This window comes from Tiliqua scincoides, chromosome 3, assembly GCF_035046505.1.
Source record: "Tiliqua scincoides isolate rTilSci1 chromosome 3, rTilSci1.hap2, whole genome shotgun sequence".
Lineage (NCBI taxonomy): Eukaryota > Metazoa > Chordata > Lepidosauria > Squamata > Scincidae > Tiliqua > Tiliqua scincoides.
This window is the reverse complement of record NC_089823.1, coordinates 119,922,842-119,941,280: the sequence shown is the minus strand read 5'-3', so window position 1 is coordinate 119,941,280 and position 18,439 is coordinate 119,922,842.

Sequence of the window (18,439 nt, the reverse complement as noted above, 5' to 3'; positions counted from 1 at the left end):
AATTGTTGTGGTAACCCCACAATGGAGGAATACTAGAGCAGAGGCAGCTTGCTAGATTCACTTCAAATGGACATGTCTCAAACAGCTGTGTGATATCATGCATGTGCAACGCAATTAGATTCGGTGAATTGGGGATACATGAATACGAGAAGAACAAATTGGAGACAATCATTACTTTGATCACACTTTTCAATTCACTGTATGAGCTGAGCATGAATAAGTTCGTGCTATTCTAGTCACCACCAAATCCCTCGCAAGTGGGTCATGGGAAATTTAAAGCACATTGGAACTGCCTTCTGCTGAGTCATCTAGGTTTAGCCCATCTAGCTAGTTATGTGTATACTGTCTGATAGTGGCTCCTCAGGTTTTCCAAGGGTTCAGTTCTCTCCCACCTCATCCTACACAGATGAGGTAGGATTTACCTCATTGCTTAACACCTCCCCTTTATAGGCATTCAAGGTATCTTGAGTTGGATCATGCCATGTCATCCAACAATACAATTCTAACTCTAAGAGCAGGAAAAGCCATCCCTGTGCTGGCTCAGAGTGTTGCAAATGTGCAGTAAGGCACATTCGTGGTTACTCACGAGCTGGCAGCATCGGCCCAACAGCCTGCACTGGCTTGCTGACACCACATCCCATCCAGCACTGGCAGGCATAAGTAAGGTTCTGCCGAGTGGCACAGGGGCTGGGAGAGGGTGGCAGGAGGACACGTTGGAGATGGGGAGGGGGCATTTTTGGATATGGGAGGTCATAATGAGGGGAAGACAAGGCTTGGGAGGGGGGGAGGATCAGTGGTGACAATGCATGCCACACCCAAACTCTACATAGGGCTTCCCAGATTTGCATAAGCAATATAGCTGGTGTGGATCTGAGAAGCCCCATAGGGCTGGCTGAGGCTTTCACCAGGGTAAGAGGAAATATATCCTTTTACCAGTGGGCAGTGGGCGGACTAGAGACAGGTGGGTGGGGAGCAGGAGGCTGGGATTCACAGTTAAGCTGGATCCCAATCCCCGTTCCCAGGGAGAACTGAGCAACTTCAAGCCGCTCTGCTCTACTCAGACTTGTGCCACCTCAAGAGGTGGCACAAGTCCATGGAGACCCATAGGGGCAAAGGCACCTTACCCGGAGGTAAGGGGAAAAGTTTCCCCTTGCCTCTGGCTGAGCTGCTTTGGGCCCTATCCTGTACTGGATACAGCGCAAGTGTCTTGGCTTGCCTGTTCCAGTGCAGGGTAGGATTGTGCCCTCAGTCTTACAATAGCAGCTGAAGTCTTCATTCTGTTAAGCCATCACTATCCCAGATACAGTACCAATCTGTGTTTTCTCAGGACGGGGTTTAGGTCTCTGATTCTTCACTTTACTTCCTCACAGTGTGGGGTGTATGGAGCTTAGATAATAACTGCAAAACCTGAGGCTGAATGCAGCTAGAAACAAAATCAAGTGTCTTGGTTTGTAGTGGAGCAAATGCATTTTCCTACATAATAAGACATGGAAGAATAAATGACTCCCAGGACTGGATTGGCTCCCTGAAATTTCAGTTATAACTATCACAGAGCTAAACCTATTTTTTCTTAGCAATTTTAACCCTTACTAGTTTAGCTGTTAGTCTTAGGGCACAATCCTAACCAGGTCTACTCAGAAGTAAATCATATTTTTTAATGGGTCTTACTCTCAGGAAAGTGTGGTTAGGACTGCAGCCTGTAATTCTTAATTTGAGCTACCAAGATAACAGAGATTTGTAATCCAGAATTTGTGTGAGCAGATTGTTAGCCTTTGTTACATAAGATTCATATTAATCTTACACCTGTTTATATTTCCTTATATAAACTATACAGATTGCTACATGTAGATAATGAAATCATGGGGCAGCATACAGCATACCAACCATAAGACAAAATGAAGAAGGAAGGTTTGTCCGTGACAAGAAAAAGAACATTTGAACCACCATCGGATTCCATGTCATTGCAAGATCTAAGCATGACAGTGTGTGTGTGTGGGGGGGGGGGGAATGTTTGAAATGTGGAATACCTCAATTTTACTACAAGATGCATATGATTTTGTTTTTCATTTTGTGTTGTTTTTTTTTTTTTAACTTAAGTATCCTTTGAAAGATAACAAGTGCTTGGATTGTAAAATAGCAGGTGTGGGAGGATCTTCTTTACCATTTGAAATGGTGCTCCTTCTTATGGTTTTTAGATAGGTCATGATTTGAACAACACTGAGGGAAGTCAGGATAAGAAGTACTGTAGATACTCATCTAAAAGTCAATCTCACAGATAAAGTGAGGACAGGTTTTCAGCCAAAATCATGGAATGTTCCATGTCCCTCAGATAAGTCGGTAGGGAGGGCTTACGGAAAGGTGCTTGTGAGGAAGAACTGCAGCTTGCCCTGGAGCCTGATTGAAAGGGGGGAAAGCCCAATCCTGAGGTCTGCAGCACGGCTCCGCACCACGGACCTCAGTCACAAACGTGCCGTAAGGCACGTTTGCGGGGCTTACCTCTGGGCTCCCACCAAAAGCATTCTGGTTTTAAATATTAATACTTTGACTACTGAAAACGACTACATAAATTCAAGGTATTTTAATTTGTAATCATTTACAATAATGATTTAATATAGTAGTAGTAGTACTTCATTCGCTTTTCCATAACAAAGATGTTCAGCGAGCCCTACAATAAAAACATGAACAGTAAAAAAACCTAAATAATTAAGAAGGTCATTAGAAAAAGTAAACAATTTCTGTTGGAAAGTAATAGAAATCTATACCTTGCTTTATTTGAACCTGGTTTGGGTTTCTTGTTTGTCCTTTGCAAGTAGTCTAATTCATGCTTAGAAGTAATTGTGCTTAAAATGTTTAGATTCTGCTATCAGTTTAAGAAGATCTAAGAGAAGCCCTATTTCTTCTGTTCTGTGTAACTACTGCTCAGCAATATCCCCTCAAGCTTCAAGACACCAATTACGACTTGAGTCTAAATTGTTTGCATTTCTCAGTGTAAACAGCAGCCTAGTAATGCTACCCATTTAATTCCTTTTTGGTTCCATAATACCTAATTGTAGCAAATTATAATTGTGTTGCTTACTTGAGGTTCTGCAGTGTAGTACCTTTTCAAATGACTTTTGCTCATACAATGAAGAAATCCACATTGACTTCCTCCAGTAAACTGATCCCAGCTTTGTAGCCATGGCATGTTTCAAAAGGACAAAAGGTTCTTCACTCTGGCATTTTTCTATTGATTTGCTTTCTCAGTTCCTTGAGTGTTCTTTTTCGTTTTTTAACAGCTTTTTGTTTCACGCGATAGATATGTAATGTTAGGCGGTTGAGGGAAGCATTGAATAATGGTGACTGAGTTCAAAGAATGGGCAGTCCAATCCACTGCTGTCTCAGTGCTCAGCAGTAAGGCCTGTGCCACCCTATTGACACCACAGAGGAAGCTCTGGCCACCAGTGGAGAGCAGGTAAGCACAGAGTGGCACAGGGGAATGGGGAGGGTGTGGGGGAGGTGTTCCTGGGTGGGGGCAGATGAGAAGGAGGGACAGGCCTGGAAAGCGGTGGGACCGGCAGAGGCCTCCTCTGCTGAATCCTATCCACTGTGTCAGGCTCAGAAGCCAGGGAAATACTTCTTAGCACAGACTCTAGCAGTGGTATTCAAACTGGTGGGTCACGGCCCACCAGCCCATGTAACTCTGCCCCTGTCCCTTTAAGGAGTGGGGTGGGGGGAAGCAGCAACACAATTCCCAGGATTGTGCCACTGTGGGGAAAGGGGGGCTATTTTTAGACTTAACTAACGTGCTGCCAGGGTCCGGGAGGTGTAGGGAGCCCCGCAGAGTGCTCTGCAGGACTCTGCTTGGCTTGTAAAAAGTGAAAGTTATTATCTTGACCCACTTCCCATTTTGTTGAGTTCATAACTTTCACTTTTTACAAGCCACGGAGAGCCCTGCATATAATGGTCTCATCCCTGTCTCAGGCAGACTCATAGGAAAAGACAGGGATAAGTGTCTCTAGCAGTCTGTTTTTATATGGAAATCTGGTGCATCGACTTTGCCTCACTGTTAAAAGTTGCATCCAGTCTCAGCTTTTCCCAAGTCACTTATCTTTCTCCCAACTATACAGGTTGAGCCTCATTATTCGCGTGGGTTCCATTCCAAGCACTCAAGTGGAAGGCAAAAAACGCACTATAGCAAATCAATTTTAAAAACAAAGTTTCTTTGTTCCGGTGATTTAAAAGCAGCCTTGCTGACCTTTGTGATGTAAGATAAGAGTCATTAAGAAAACAATTCATCAATCAGTCCTCCTCCAAGCCCTTACAAAGGGGCTTCACTCAGTCTCTCCCTTCACCAATGCAAAGTTATCACCTTTCTTTCACATGCTCAGGGGGAAAGGGGGGGTCCGCTGGAGAGAGAAGGATTGATGGATTATCAGCCAACTGCCCCCCCTCTCTCTCATTATTGTAATTGTTAAAGGACTGTTCAGTTTTTTAAACTGATTTTAAAGGGGTGCATTTTCCCCCTTCTCCAGGGATCAGCACATTCCTTCTCATTTGCAGTGGCCATTCGTGTTGAGTCAAATCGGTGTACAAAAAGTCAGTGTATAACAAGGCTGGACCTGTATTTGTTTGTGAGCTTGGCCTTCTTGGGTCAGTTTCGCAAACATGCTGTAAAGCATGTCCACATCTCCTTGTGAGCAGGGTAGGCTGGTGCGAGGATGCACACCACCTCCCTGCACGAGATCTGGACCAAGAAGGAGTATGTAACCGCTGGCCAAGGCAGGCTGGTGCAGGGAGGTGGGAGAGGGTGGTGGGAGGGTAAAATATAGGTGGCAAGGGGCATTTTTAGGTCAGGTAGGGACAACCAGGAGGTGAACTGGGCCCAGGACGGGAGTAGAATCAGCCACGGCACCTTAGGCCACATCCTAACTCCCATTCCTGGCCCAATCGGCCTTACATGGGCCACTTGGATTTGTGTCAGCGCATTCATGGACACAGATCCAAGTAGCCCATGGGGGGGCTAGCACATGACATGTGGTAAGGAGAAAAATACCTCCTTATCCCAAGTTGTGCATTAGCTGGCACATAAGTTACACTGGATACAGTGTAGGCCACTCGGCCTGGCTGTTCCAGCACAAGTTTGGACTGAGCTGTCAAGCACATTCAAAGCACAATCTTATCAAGCGCTTATGCAATAGATTCCCCAGTCTGCCACTGTAAATGGTGTCATAAAAGATGTACCACTGTAGACCCTGTGCACACTGCAGCAGCTGTTGGATGCTGCACTGGAGCAAGTAAGGTAGTTGTGGTGGCAATTCATGGGTGGGAGAGGAACCTTCAGGGAGGAGCAGAGTAGGGAACAGGACTTGCAAGAAGTATTTTGAGTGCCAGAGGGGTGGATCTCAGTGCACAGTGCAGCTGATCCCCATTTTCCCAGCCTGACACACATCCTGCCTCTCCTCAGATTTACGCCAGCATTGACAGCCAGGCAGCCTACAAAGAGATAAGTTAAAAAATAGTTTTACTTACCTCTCCTAAGCTGTTTGGCCTCTCTCCCTCCTCCCTCCATAGAATGCAATATGTGCTCTGGCAGCACAGCTGCATGGTGTAGGATGGTAGGGGATAAAATTAGGGTACCAGTCTTACTCAGATTCATTCAAGAATACCCTCCTACACTTTGCTTCATGTGGCTAGAGTGTGATTTTTTAGTGATCATGAAATAAAAACACATAATACCACTACTTCATGCATTTCTCATTTTTGTAAAAGAAAAAAAAATGAAACTGGGAAATCTGCAATCAATCCTGCTGGTGTGCATGGATCCTGCTGGTGTGCATGGATAATGACTGTGGCTGCATCTGCTGACATCATCGATCCAGTACACTTTTAATGCAATTTATCAAAATGTGCCTTTGGAATAAAAACACTGCTTTCTGCACTTGTCCTTCTTGGGGAAAAAATGGAATCTGTGAAAAAATGGTTCTGTGAAAAAATGGAATCTGTTAAAAAATGTTTTTAAGAACACTTCTACACATGGCATAGTTTGCAGTCTGCCACCAAATATTCCAACACGCTATTCCAGCAGGGCTGGGAGGGGGGGTTGGAAGCAGTGTGGGAGGGGGTGGAACCAGCGGATTTCTGCTCTGACGGATCCAGAATCCCGTATGGGGCCTCCCAACCCGACACAGGGCCTCTCAACTCAAAATAACAGGTGCAGACTTGAGTAGACCATTGCGGGGCTTGGGCCTTTCCTCAGGGGAAGGGATTGAATGTCCCCTTCCCCCAAGGAGAAGCCAGAAGCTGCCCGAAGGCCATAAGATGTAGCAGTCGCCATTTTGGCACTGCTGCTCCTCTGGGTGCTGAGCAGCTCTGCAGCACCTACTTTCCAGTGCTGATACAGTTACAGTGTATCTCCAAGGTAAAGGAACAAAACTTGAGGAGGCCTCCATAAGCCCATGGTTTATCTCTGTTCTATTATCATTGTCATCATCATCAACTTTATTTTTACCCCACCTTTCTCCCCAGAGGGACTCAAGGCTGCTGACAACAAAGGTTAAAACAAATTAAACAACATAATTTAAAAACAGATAAATCAGATAAACAGATAAAAGCATATTAACAACATATCATAAAAACAGTAGTCAGATAAAAAGTAGTCAGGTAAAAGAGCATAAAAGAGCAAATCATAAAAGGATCAGGCCTGTAACCAGATTTTGAAAAAAATATTAACGGATGTTAAAAAGATGTTAAAAAGGCCAGGAACTCAGAAGGCTTGTCTAAACAGAAGGGTCTTCAGGCCTTGCCAAAAAGTTTCAAGAGAGGGAGCAGTTCTTAAGTCAAGGGGAAGGGAATTCCATAGCGTTGGTGCCACTACTGAGAAGGCCCTATTTCTTGCCGCCACCCCACGTACCTCCCTAGGCGGTGGCACTTGTAAAAAGGTCTTCTCTGATGACCTAAGAGGACAAGCCAGATTGTACAGGAGTAGGCAATCTCTAAGTTACCCTGGCCCAGAGCAGTATAGGGCTTCAAAGGTCAAAACCAGCACCTTGAATTGGGCCCGGAAATGAATGGGCAGCCAATGCAGCTGCCGGAGAAGCAGATTGACAGAGTCAAACCGCCTACCTCCAGTAACTACACGGGCCGCCACATTCTGCACTAGTTGCAGTTTCCAAACCATCTTCAAGGGCAGCCCCACATGGAGCGCGTTACAATAATCTAACTTTGATGTCGCCGTGGCATGGATCACCGTGGCCAGGTCTGCACGATCCAAGTACGGCCACAGCTGGCGCACCAGCCAAGCTGAGCAAAGGCCCCCCTAGCCACAGCCGCCACCTGGGAATCCAGGAGCAGCTGCGAGTCCATGTGGACCCCCAAGCTGCGGACCTGCTCCTTCAGGGGGAGTGCAACCCCATTGAGTGCAAGCCGATACTCCAGCACCTGCATGGAGGATTTCCGAACCAGGAGAGCCTCTTTCTTATCCGGATTTAATTTCGGCTTGTTAGCCCCCATCCAGATCCTCACTGCCTCCAGACACCCTGGAGTCTGGAGGAAAAGAGAGATAGAGCTGGGTGTCATCAGCATATTGATGGCACCCCACTCCAAATCCCTGGATGACCTCTCCCAGTGGTTTCATGTAGATGTTAAATAGCATGGGGGACAGAATTGAACCCTGTGGCACCCCACACCTCGAGGGCCGGGGTGTCGAACAGGCATCCCCAGCACCACCATCTGGGACCAACCCTCCAAGTAGGAGCGGAACCACCGCAAAACAGTGCCTCCAACTCCCAACAAGATTGCAATCTTGGCTGCTGCAACACCTGGAAACCTGGTGGACAAAGTTCGGAGAGACTAACTCCTCCTGCCATGTCCAACCAGGTCTCCGTAATAAATACCAGGTTGGCTTTCTCATCCAGGGTTAAATCCCAGATGATGCAGGTTTTGTTATTCACTGGCCTGGCATTCAAAAGCAGCAGCTTCAGATCCAGGGACTCACTGCCAAGACCACCAGGCATCCGAGAATTGGGGGAAGGACCAGAAGGAGAGATGATCTGCCTGTGATGGATTCTCCTTCTCCTGTAATGGCCTGTCCAACCCCCACCACCATATCTCCCCTGGCCCGTCACTCTCTTGATAGTGGCATCCCCTCCCTTCCCCTGAGCTCCCTCCTAAGAAAAAACACATGTGGCGAGGCCCACCTTTTGAGACTGGCCTATACAGACAGAAACAACCAGCAGGACTGCTAATAAAAAAGATAAAAGCAGGTCAAGCCTAATACTGGATGTCTCACAGGTCACTCCTCTGCTGGAAAAAGACTGTGCTGCCCGAAGGATTTATGATGCTCCTCTCTCCTCTGCCTATAAAACAGAAGGGGAGGAATAATTCAACCGCTGTTTCAGTCCGCCAACCAGGAAAGAAACTTCGGTCCTCTGGGCAAGATCCCGTGCTAACAGCCACGGGCCAAGAGTGCTTTGGCTCTTGCTCTTCGGCTCATGCCAAAGGCTCGCACCTCTGGCAAGCCAGAGGCTTTAGCAGGTTACCTGCAGAGAGAAGGAGCCAATCGTCAGTCTCAAGAGTCCAACACAGGTGTAAGTAATAAGCTCCTTCCTCCACCCTCCTGGCAGCTGACCACTGACCACTGCACTATTAACATTTATTTACCATATATTGGTTTATTTTGCAGTGTGAACCATTTTTCAACTTTTGTTGAAAAGCGCTATATAAATATTCTTAATAATAATAATATCAGCTTACTTTTCAATGAGCAATTTTTTTTTCCTCATCAAAGATTTACCAGTGTTCATTAACATAATTTGTTCCTTTGATCAGTTTTCACACTGAAGTTATTAATGAATGCTATCAACAGACATGTTGCCTATTTACTGCTCAGTCCTACCAGCATGCAGCCACGCCAACTGAGACTGAGCTGCATGCTAAGGTGGGGGCGTGATGGGACAGCCTGCAGAAGGTAAGTAAAAATACTTTTTATTTACCCCAGTAGGCTGCCTGATTGCCTATGGGTCTCCATTTTGCTACTGTAAGTTTGGGGAGAGAAAAAGGGTGGGGAGGTGTAATGGGCTGACCCCTGAAAGATCCTCACTGGATTTGTTGAGCCTGTAGTTATATTGCTCCACTGACCTAAGGTTGTGATTGTTGAAGAGAGGAATGTGGTCAGCTGGTTTAGTTGGGGCATAAAAGAGGAGGAAGAAGGAACTTCATCGTTAGTTAGGAGGATGATCTTTCCTTGGCTTGGAACTTGTAGGTGAAAATGTGCTTCTCTTGCATTATTTTAAACTGCCTTTCTGTGAATTTGGAATGTGGGGGGGGGGGATTTATTATTGGTAATAAAGTGAGGGACATTTTGTAACCCTTGTTGGCTGTTTTTGTATGAAGGAACTGAGCATTCCACACCCCACCCAGCTCTTCTCTCCTTTCTTTGCGAAGGGAGCTTAAGGTCAGTAACCCAGGAGATGGGCCTAGGGCCGTCACAGGAGGTTTCAAAAAGAGGGAATCGGATTCTCTTCCCTCCCTGTCCCCTCCCCACCTAGGACACTCCTCCACCGCCAACATGCAAGTATCAACTGAAGCCTCTGGAGCTGCTGCTGCTGCCATTTATGGTAGCAGCCCAACAGCATGCAACAGCAGTCCAGGTTTCTCCCTGCTAGAAAGCACCCTGTGCTGCCAGAACACAAGTTCTGGCTGCATAGGGCAACCTTAAGATTGCCCCCCCCTTTTTTTTTTGTTGGCAACCTTCAGTCTCGAAAGACTATGGTATCGCGCTCTGAAAGGTGGTTCTGGAACAGCGTCTAGTGTGGCTGAAAAGGCCAATATTTTTCATTTTTCAGTGTGGCATAATTCTGCTTTTGCTTCAGCTTTTTAAAAGCACAATTCCTCCTTATCCTAAGAAACAAACAAAGGGTGCAATTCAGCGCCCAGGATGGGTCGGCGCAAGTCCCTTGCACAGGCCCAATGGTGATGCGGAAGTGTCGTAAAGTCACCATTCAAAAAGGGAGGTTGGTGCATAGGCATTTGCCAGCCTCCAGAAAATGACACAAGCCCTGCTAGGCTGGCACAAAAGCTAAGCCTGAGCCGCCTGAGTCAGGCTGGCACAGGAAACTGGGGGTCACGGGGAGGGTGGAGAGGAGGCATTTCAGGGCAGGGGGAGGGCGGGAGATGGGTAGGCGGGCAACTGGTGTGTGGGGGTGGGGCCAGGGTCCGGCACTTATGCTGGATCCCCAATCCTGGGCAGCCCAGAACAGCTCTAGGCTGCTTGGACTGTGCCAACTCTTGAGTAGCCCCACTGGAGCTGTTGCGGCTTTACTCAATGTAAGGAGAAGGAATTCACCTTGCCCTGGGCCGAGTTGCAACTGGCGCCAACTCTGCTCAAGATGCAGAGTAGGCCTGCTGGCCTTCCTACTCCAGGGCAGATTAGGATTGGGCTGAAAAACATCTTTCTTTGTGTAGAAAGAGAGACAAGTATGTGACTGTGTGACCAATTTTCTCTTGGGGGTCTACAGAAAATATATTCTCTTCCCATATAGTAAATGTCCTGCTCTTTCCTTCACTGAGCACTTTTCAATGACCCTGATAAACTTTTCAATCACATTGCAACTTTGCTGCTTTTCATTTAATATCCTTTTTAATTTGGTTTGTTGTTTGTCCAGACTTTCTCCTCACCCTGTGTTTACACAGCCCCTTCACTTTTATCTTTTGCTAATATTATGGATTTCTCTGTTTCCTCAGTCAGACATCCCAAATGAGTTTTTCATTTTCAGTATATTTATCTCTCAGACTTTTATTTAATTGACATATGTTAATTTGTTTGCAAATCCTTCAAAAGGTGACATCTAAATTTGTATTCTCTTGGCAGTATTCCCTACAGACCACCTATACCAACACAAAAAAAAAGACATACACTCTTTTAGAACTTATTTTCATTCCCTTAATTATATATTTACATACTCTTCCTGACTAGTGCATATGTACACACTTTGTGAATTCATGTGAAGTAGAAAAGCCTGTGGCATCCATAACATGTGCCTAGTGAATGCTCTTCAACTTGGAGAGTCACAAGCTGTGCAAGCTTGTTTTGTGGCTGTTTATCACGTCCATGTCTGAAATAAAAAATCAAAACACCTCATCTTCCCAAGCTTCTTGAATAATATTGTAGCCCTGCTTAAGCATATAGCTGCCTTAGGGCACAATCCTAACTAACTTTCCAGCACTGGCATAGCTGTGCCGGTGGGGCATGTGCTGCATCCTGCAGTTGGGAGACACTCATGGAGGCATCCTCAAGGTAAGGGAATGTTTGTTCCCTGACCTTGGAACTGCATTATCCTTATGTTGGTGCTGGAAAGTGGGTTAGGATTGTGCCGATAGGTACTTGTAAGTCTGTGAGGATGAGGATTAGGTGTGTGAGTTATTTACACATCTCATGATGATACTCTGTTGCCACACCCACTGCTCCACCCAGTAGTTCAGAAACATGTCTCTGAGTTTGGTGGTAGGGCCATTCTTTGCTGCACTCACGGCTCTGAGCACTTGGGTGGTGAGCCCAACGCACCCCCCCAAAGAACACCCAGAAAACCCCCAGAGTGCCATGGGGTGTGGCCCACACTAGCTGCCTCCCTCAAGCTACACAATTGGGAGCACCAATAAATTCTTACTGTGCCTAGAAGATAACTTTTGTCTTCCAAAAAGTGGAAGAATAGACAAGGGGTGGGGCCAACCTTGAATTGATCAACCAATGGGTAGGAATTGGTTAATGAGTTCAAAGTAGCAGGAACTTTAGGGAGATATGATCACAAACTCCTGGAATTCTCAATTTTATGGGAAACAAAGGGAATATATAGTGAAACCTGTATTTCGATTTCAGGAAGGCTGATTTTAATAAGCTCAGATGAATTTAGGTGCTTGTAATGTCCATGGCGGGAGGAGGCCCCTGCCCTGGGGTCCGTACCGACCGCGGGGGGCCTACCCAGTTGAGGCATGGCGGTTGGCGGTGAATTAATGAACAGGAAGCAGGTATAGCGGCTTTACTCATGCGGTTTAATTGAGTCAACCTCTTTACATTCATGGGGGCTTGTTAACTTATGGCCCCCCTCAGTCTAGGCTGACTGGTGTCATTGTCGTCAGAGCGGCTCAGGCCCTGGTCCTTCCGGTTCTTTGGCGCTTGTAGTACTGCCTTCCTGGCCCGAGTCCCTTGGCCCTGCGCCTGGGCTCTGGAGGGCACTGCCCTGGCAGTCTGGGGTCAGGCTGGCTGGCCTTGGGAGGGCCCACAGTATCTTGCTGTTTGCTCCCTTCTCCGTTGGTCCCCCTGGATTGTGGTTGGTGTCGAGTGTCCGTCTCAACAACTGCCTTTCTCCAGGGTATGCGCTCTGAGTCTGGGCAGGCCCAGGGTCAGGGAGGTCTCTGTCCAGGCCTCCTCTCTCCAGAATGCCCGCTGCCCCCTTCCTATGGAGACCTTTCTCCTTTCCCTTTGGCCTGGGTCGCCTTCTCCCACTGGCTTCCCTCTGGCCTTCCACCCCTCTGGAGAGGAGCAACCTCCTTCTTCCCCCTCCAGCTTCCTTATGAGGCTTACCTCAGGTCTGCCTAACCCCACCCTTCCGGCCCACGTGTCTTCCTGCTCCCAGCTGTTCCCTGTCCCTACTCCTGTGTAGGTGTCCAGCATGGGCCCCCAGTCCTGCTGACACTCGGGGCTTACTCCCGAGTAGGCCTTGACTCCCAAGGAGACCCCTGTGCCCAGGGAACTCCTGGCCACCTGGGCTGGGTCCAGGTGACAGTGCTATAATATGACTATATTGGGTAGATGAACTATGGGAAAAGGGGCCCAAGGTGGATGGGAACTCCTAAAGAAGCAGCTATTACAGGCACAGTCAAAGACAATTCCCATGAGAAAGAAAAAAGGTGAGACACCTCAAAAACCCAGTATGACTTCTCAAAAATCTTAGTAGTGAGTTGAAGATTTAAAAAGGCAGGATTTAAAGGCAGGAGGTCTGGTCTAGAGGGTTGAGCCTCCATTTGCCTGAAGATAACATCCGAAGGTCGCCAGTTCGAGGCCACCGGCACCGTGCGACCTTGAAGCAGCTGACAAGCTGAGCCAAGCTATTCCATCTGCTCTGAGCGTGGGAGGATGGAGGCCAGAATGTGCGACCAGATTAAGAAACATCTGAATGTTGTGGTTTCTTGAAAGATAGAAACCTTCTTTCAAATTGTAAAAATCCCTACTGGGATTTAAATTGCCTGCCTATGTAAACCACCTTGAATAAAGTCTAAGGAGAAATCTGAGGACCAAGAAAGACGGTATAGAAATACCTGTATTATTATTATTATTATTATTATTAGAAGAAGAAGAAGAAGAAGAAGAAGAAGAAGAAGAAGAAGACTTGGGTAGAAAACTGAAGATAGGACTGATCAAAGGAGGATGGACAAGTAACCAGGATTTCTAGAGTAAGTGTCAGGAATGCTAAAGCTCAGAATGGTGATGGCTGGCCAGGGATGTCAAGAGCAACAGCAACAAAAACGCTTTTTTAGATATTCCCAGAGAAAGAGGAAGAGAAATGAAAGGGTGGGATTACTGCTTGATAAGGACAGCTGATTGGTGTCCAGTGACAGAGAGAAGGCGGAGCTGCTCTATTCCTACTTGGCATCCATCTTCTCTCAGGAGGAGGATTGTGCAAAAATGGGTGCCGGATCATTGGCCAGTGGGGGGCAAATGCATACATCCTTACAAAAAATGAATGGTACAGGACTGCAGATTGACAGGGAACTCTTTTTCCCCCCCTTTATTAATGAATAACATATACAATACTAAAAGCATAAAATGTAATATTGATTATAAAAAAACTAAGAAAAGAAAATAAGAAGCAAAAAAGAAAAAGAGAAAGGAAAAATAATATAATCAATATAAAAAAACATAAAAATGCAAACAACCTTATGTAAAATGGATATCACTGATGTTCAAAAAGGTTTCCAAATATCCAACAATTTACCAATAACAAATTGCTGCCAATCTGAATATAGAAAGAGTTAAAAGGTCCTCTGTTCATTGAGAAGTAGTGGGCAGGCACTTGTCCTTCCAAATCATCAATATAACAGCCCAGTCCTACCCTGCCCTGGAGCAGGCAGGAAAGGCAGACCTGCCCACAACCAGAGCAGGGTTTCGGCCAGTTGCAGCTCAGCCCAGGGCAAGGGGAATTCCTTCCCCTTCCCCTGGGTAACACTACAGCAGCCCCAATGGGGCTACTCGGATCTGCACCTCCTCAAGAGGTCCCAGCTCTGAGGTCCCATCTGAGAAATGCTGGAATAATGACAGACACCCTAATCCTAACATGTGCTGGAATAGGCAGGCAAATTGGCCTGCACCAGATCCAGCACAGGTTATAAAATGGAAAGAGAGCAAGGGGACTTGTCCCCTTACCCCGAGTAATGCCCCAGTGGAGTAACGCCCAACAGCAATGGGGATACTTGGATCTGTGCCAGCAAAATTACCCAGTTCAGCTAGGCTGCTCAGGAGGCTGGTTAGGATTCGGCCTAAGTAGTAGAGGCTAGTCCCACCCCCATTCTGGCCCTGACCTGCCCACCTGCCTACCCACCACCTGCCCTCTCCCACTCCAAAACACCCCTGAAATGCCTTCCCCCTGCCCTCCCCAACCCCTTTGCCTTACTGAGTCCAGGCAGCGCAGGGTAGATGAGGCTTCCATGGGGTGTTGCACATTGTTGCACCCACCGAGCCAACTCTCCCGGAGGTGCAAAGATTCTCTTGCTGAATTTCTATTTCTCACCCAGTTATTAAAGTTATGGTAGACTCCTTTGAAAAGAAATTTGCATGTTCACAATGCAGAAGAGTTTACTTTAGACCAAACACTTATGTTCTGCTATGCAGGTTGAGTTTCATTATTCAGGAGGGTTCCATTCCCAAAGCTCACATGGATGGCAAAAATTGTGTTAAAGCAAACCCATTTAAAAAACAATGTCCTTTCACTCAGCAATTTAAAAATAGCCTTGCTAACCTTTGAAATGCATCAGGCAGATAATCTGTCTCTCTGCAAGCTCTTAGAAAGACTTCAGTCCTAGCTAGGAGGAAAGAATGGAGGAGGTGATAATCACTTCCACTTAGCATGCTCAAGGGGAGGGAAGGAGTCATTTGCCTCAGAGTGAAGCTGTTCTAAGCACCTGGAGAGTGAATGATTGATGGATTGTCTGCCAACTGCTCTCTCCCAAATTAATGAAGTTATTGTTAAATGACATTTTTCATTTAGTTGAAAGGGCCCTCCTCATCGCGTTGAGATAAAACCGCGTGTAAAAAATCTGCGGATAATTAGGTTATAGCTGTATTTTATAGTTTATTTCTAGATCATAACTGCCATAATGGGTTGGGGTGGGTAGGAGGATCGTGCTGATTGGGGTGAGAACTGGGGGGGCTTGTCAGAAGTGGTAGGGGGTGGCACCCAGTGAGGGTAACTTGTACCAGATACTAATGCTTCTGGAGGAGCTGGCACACTGCCCTCGTCTCCTTCGACTTGCACCAACTAAACAGCTGATGCAGGTCCTATAAGACTCATTGACAGGCAAGGGGCAAAATAAAATTATTTTCCCTTTCCTCTCTGATGCCTCCCAATTGGATACCCCACAATAGCATGCAGCACAGCCTGTTTGATGTGGAGAAATTCCTAGGATTGGGATACAAGTTGTGATCAGAAACTCCAGAAACATTATGGGCATGACCTTACAGGAGTGGTTTTCAAACTGGAGGGTCGCAACCCACCAGTCTGAAACCCATGCCTTTTCCCTTTAAGGGGTGGGGCAGGGCAGGGGGAAAGCAGTGACACAGTCCCCAGGATCATGCTGCTGCGGGGAAGAGTGGGGCTGTTTTTTACCTTTACTTACTTGCTACCGGGGTCCAGGGGATGTGGGGAGCCCCACGGAGTCCTCTGCAGGGCTCCCCATGGCTTATAGAATGTTAAAAAAGATTGCAACTCACTTCCAGTTCAGCAATCACAACCAGGAAGTGGGTTGCAATCATTTTTTTAACATTCTACAAGCCGCAGGGAGTCCTGTAGCAGGCTCTGTGGGGCTCCCCATATCCCTGAACCCCAGCAGCAAGTAAGTAAAGGTAAAAAACAGCCCCCCTCTTCCGCAGTGGCATGATACTGGGGATCATGTCGCTGTTTTCACCCCACCCTCACAAAGACTTACCCTGGTTCTCGAACTCAGGGAGAGTTTGAGAACCAGTGCCTTACATAATTGTGGTCTTCTTGCTTGACAAGTGTTACTAGCTTTGGGGCCAAATCTGATACACGCTGATGCAGCCACAATGCAGCCTTGAAATGTTCCCTTACTTTGAGGAGGCCTCTGTGACTGCTACCTACCACCATAGGATGCAGCACACACACCATTGGCGTGGCTGCCTCAGGGCTAGAAATTTGGAAAGGATTGGGCCCTTGACGGAACAATTTTGGCTTCCCTAAACATTTCTCAGATGTTTTGCCTAATGAAAAATTCCTAAATTCAAACTTCAGAAGTAACTACAGCCAAAATGAAGGCACATGAATATGGCCTGCAGAGGGGACTTAGAGCGCAACCCATCCCCTGCTGGCACAGGATGCAGGGCTGCTGATGCAGCATCCAGTGCATCCTTGCTCCAGCAGAGCCCAGGACAGCTAAGGCTGCAATCCTAACCACACTTTCTTGAGTAAGCCCCATGGAACAAAATAGGACTTACTTCTGAATAGACCTGGTTAGGATTGTGCCCTAAGAGAGGTAAGTAAAAAAAATCTCTCTGGCTGACCCATCGTCCCCTATTGTCCGGCTGGGGTACTGGGTTCAACGGCCATCACTGCTGCTGAGATCTGCCTCCATCCTGTTCAATCCACACCCTGTTTGAACCCCATTAGCAGCAGAAACCCATCAGCAGTAAGTTTGTGGGAAGCTGCTGGCTGCTCCTGGCCTCCTAGGACTTGTACTGGCGTCAGTGCACCAAGCCTAGTAGAGAGGTTGAGATAACAGTGGACAGTACTGTACACCAGCAGACCTCACAGTCCTCTGATTAGAATTGAGCTGTTAATTGCTTATCCTATTTTACAATCGCAATAAATCCATTAAAAAAGATAAATCCCAATATAGAATATATTCCCAATGTATTGGGAATAAAGAAATCCCAATATAGAATAAATCGCAATAGAATAAATCGAATTATTTAGTGTAGATAGAATATAAAATAAATAGAATATAGAATAGAATAAATTCCATAGAATTAATAGAATAAATCCCTACATAGAATATAGAATATAATCACAATATGAAGCAAGATAGACAAGATAGAGTTCTCAGCTGAACTTTTACTTGATATGAGCTTGAAAATTGCCAGACTAGCTTTATAACAAACATTATCATCTTCCAATCTTAATTTTATCATGTGGGTTCCAATCCAATCCAATCTAAAGCCTTTATTGGCATAATAGATAATACAAAGAGCCAACAATACTAGCAAATAACATAAAACAAACATAACAAAAGCAGAACAGAACAAAACAGAACAAGACATAGCAAAAACATAACAAGAACATTACTGATACCACTAGGGATCAGGAATAGATTCCAGTCACTTACGCCATCTCTGCATGATAAGTTGAATCTAATAAACTACACTCTTGGTCAACTTGTTATTAGTTCCTATCAGCCTGTATCAAATTTTATCCTTATCAGCCCAGCTGAGATAGAAGGAGAGAAAAGAGAGTTTAAATGATGCAATCAGATATCCTGATACCAGATACAATAAAACAGCATATGCTGCAATGATTCAACAGCCCCCTGCCCACATGCACACACTCTCAGCTCCAGGGCTAATCTGCTAAATCTGTCAGCCAAAATATTGGAAGGTATGACATTGCATCTAGCCCTGGCAAACACCCATTAATCAAGAGGGTGATGCAAAAAATACAAGTAATCTGGCCTCCTACCATAATAGAGAGATAGCTGAAAGTGTAGTGGAGAGCATGTCTTGAGAGCAGCTTCATAAAGAGCTTGCCTCTCCATGTCCAGAAGCCTAGTTCTGAGTATACCCACCTCTCGGGATGGGGGCACTGAGCCCAACAGCTTCTATGATAGCTGCATCGTTCTAATTTCTTGGTAAACAGGGCTAAACTCAAAGTTAGCACTGAGTCTGTGAGGAGCACCTGGAATAGAGTATCCTGAGAGGAGCAAAAACAAATCCACATCCAGAATTTAAGGAATCTGATCTAAGCCAAGGCCTTCAATCTATGCTGACCAGCTTCAAGGAATAAGGATGCAGTGGGGGACTCCAAAGATCTTATACAGAAACATCATCTGAACCCTTTCCACAGAGTTGTTAAACGATGACATCCATATAGGAATGCCATACAAGAGCTACGCAGCACATTTAGCATTAAAAATTTATAGCACAGCAAGAATACAAGAATTTCCCCACGTGTGGTATAGCACA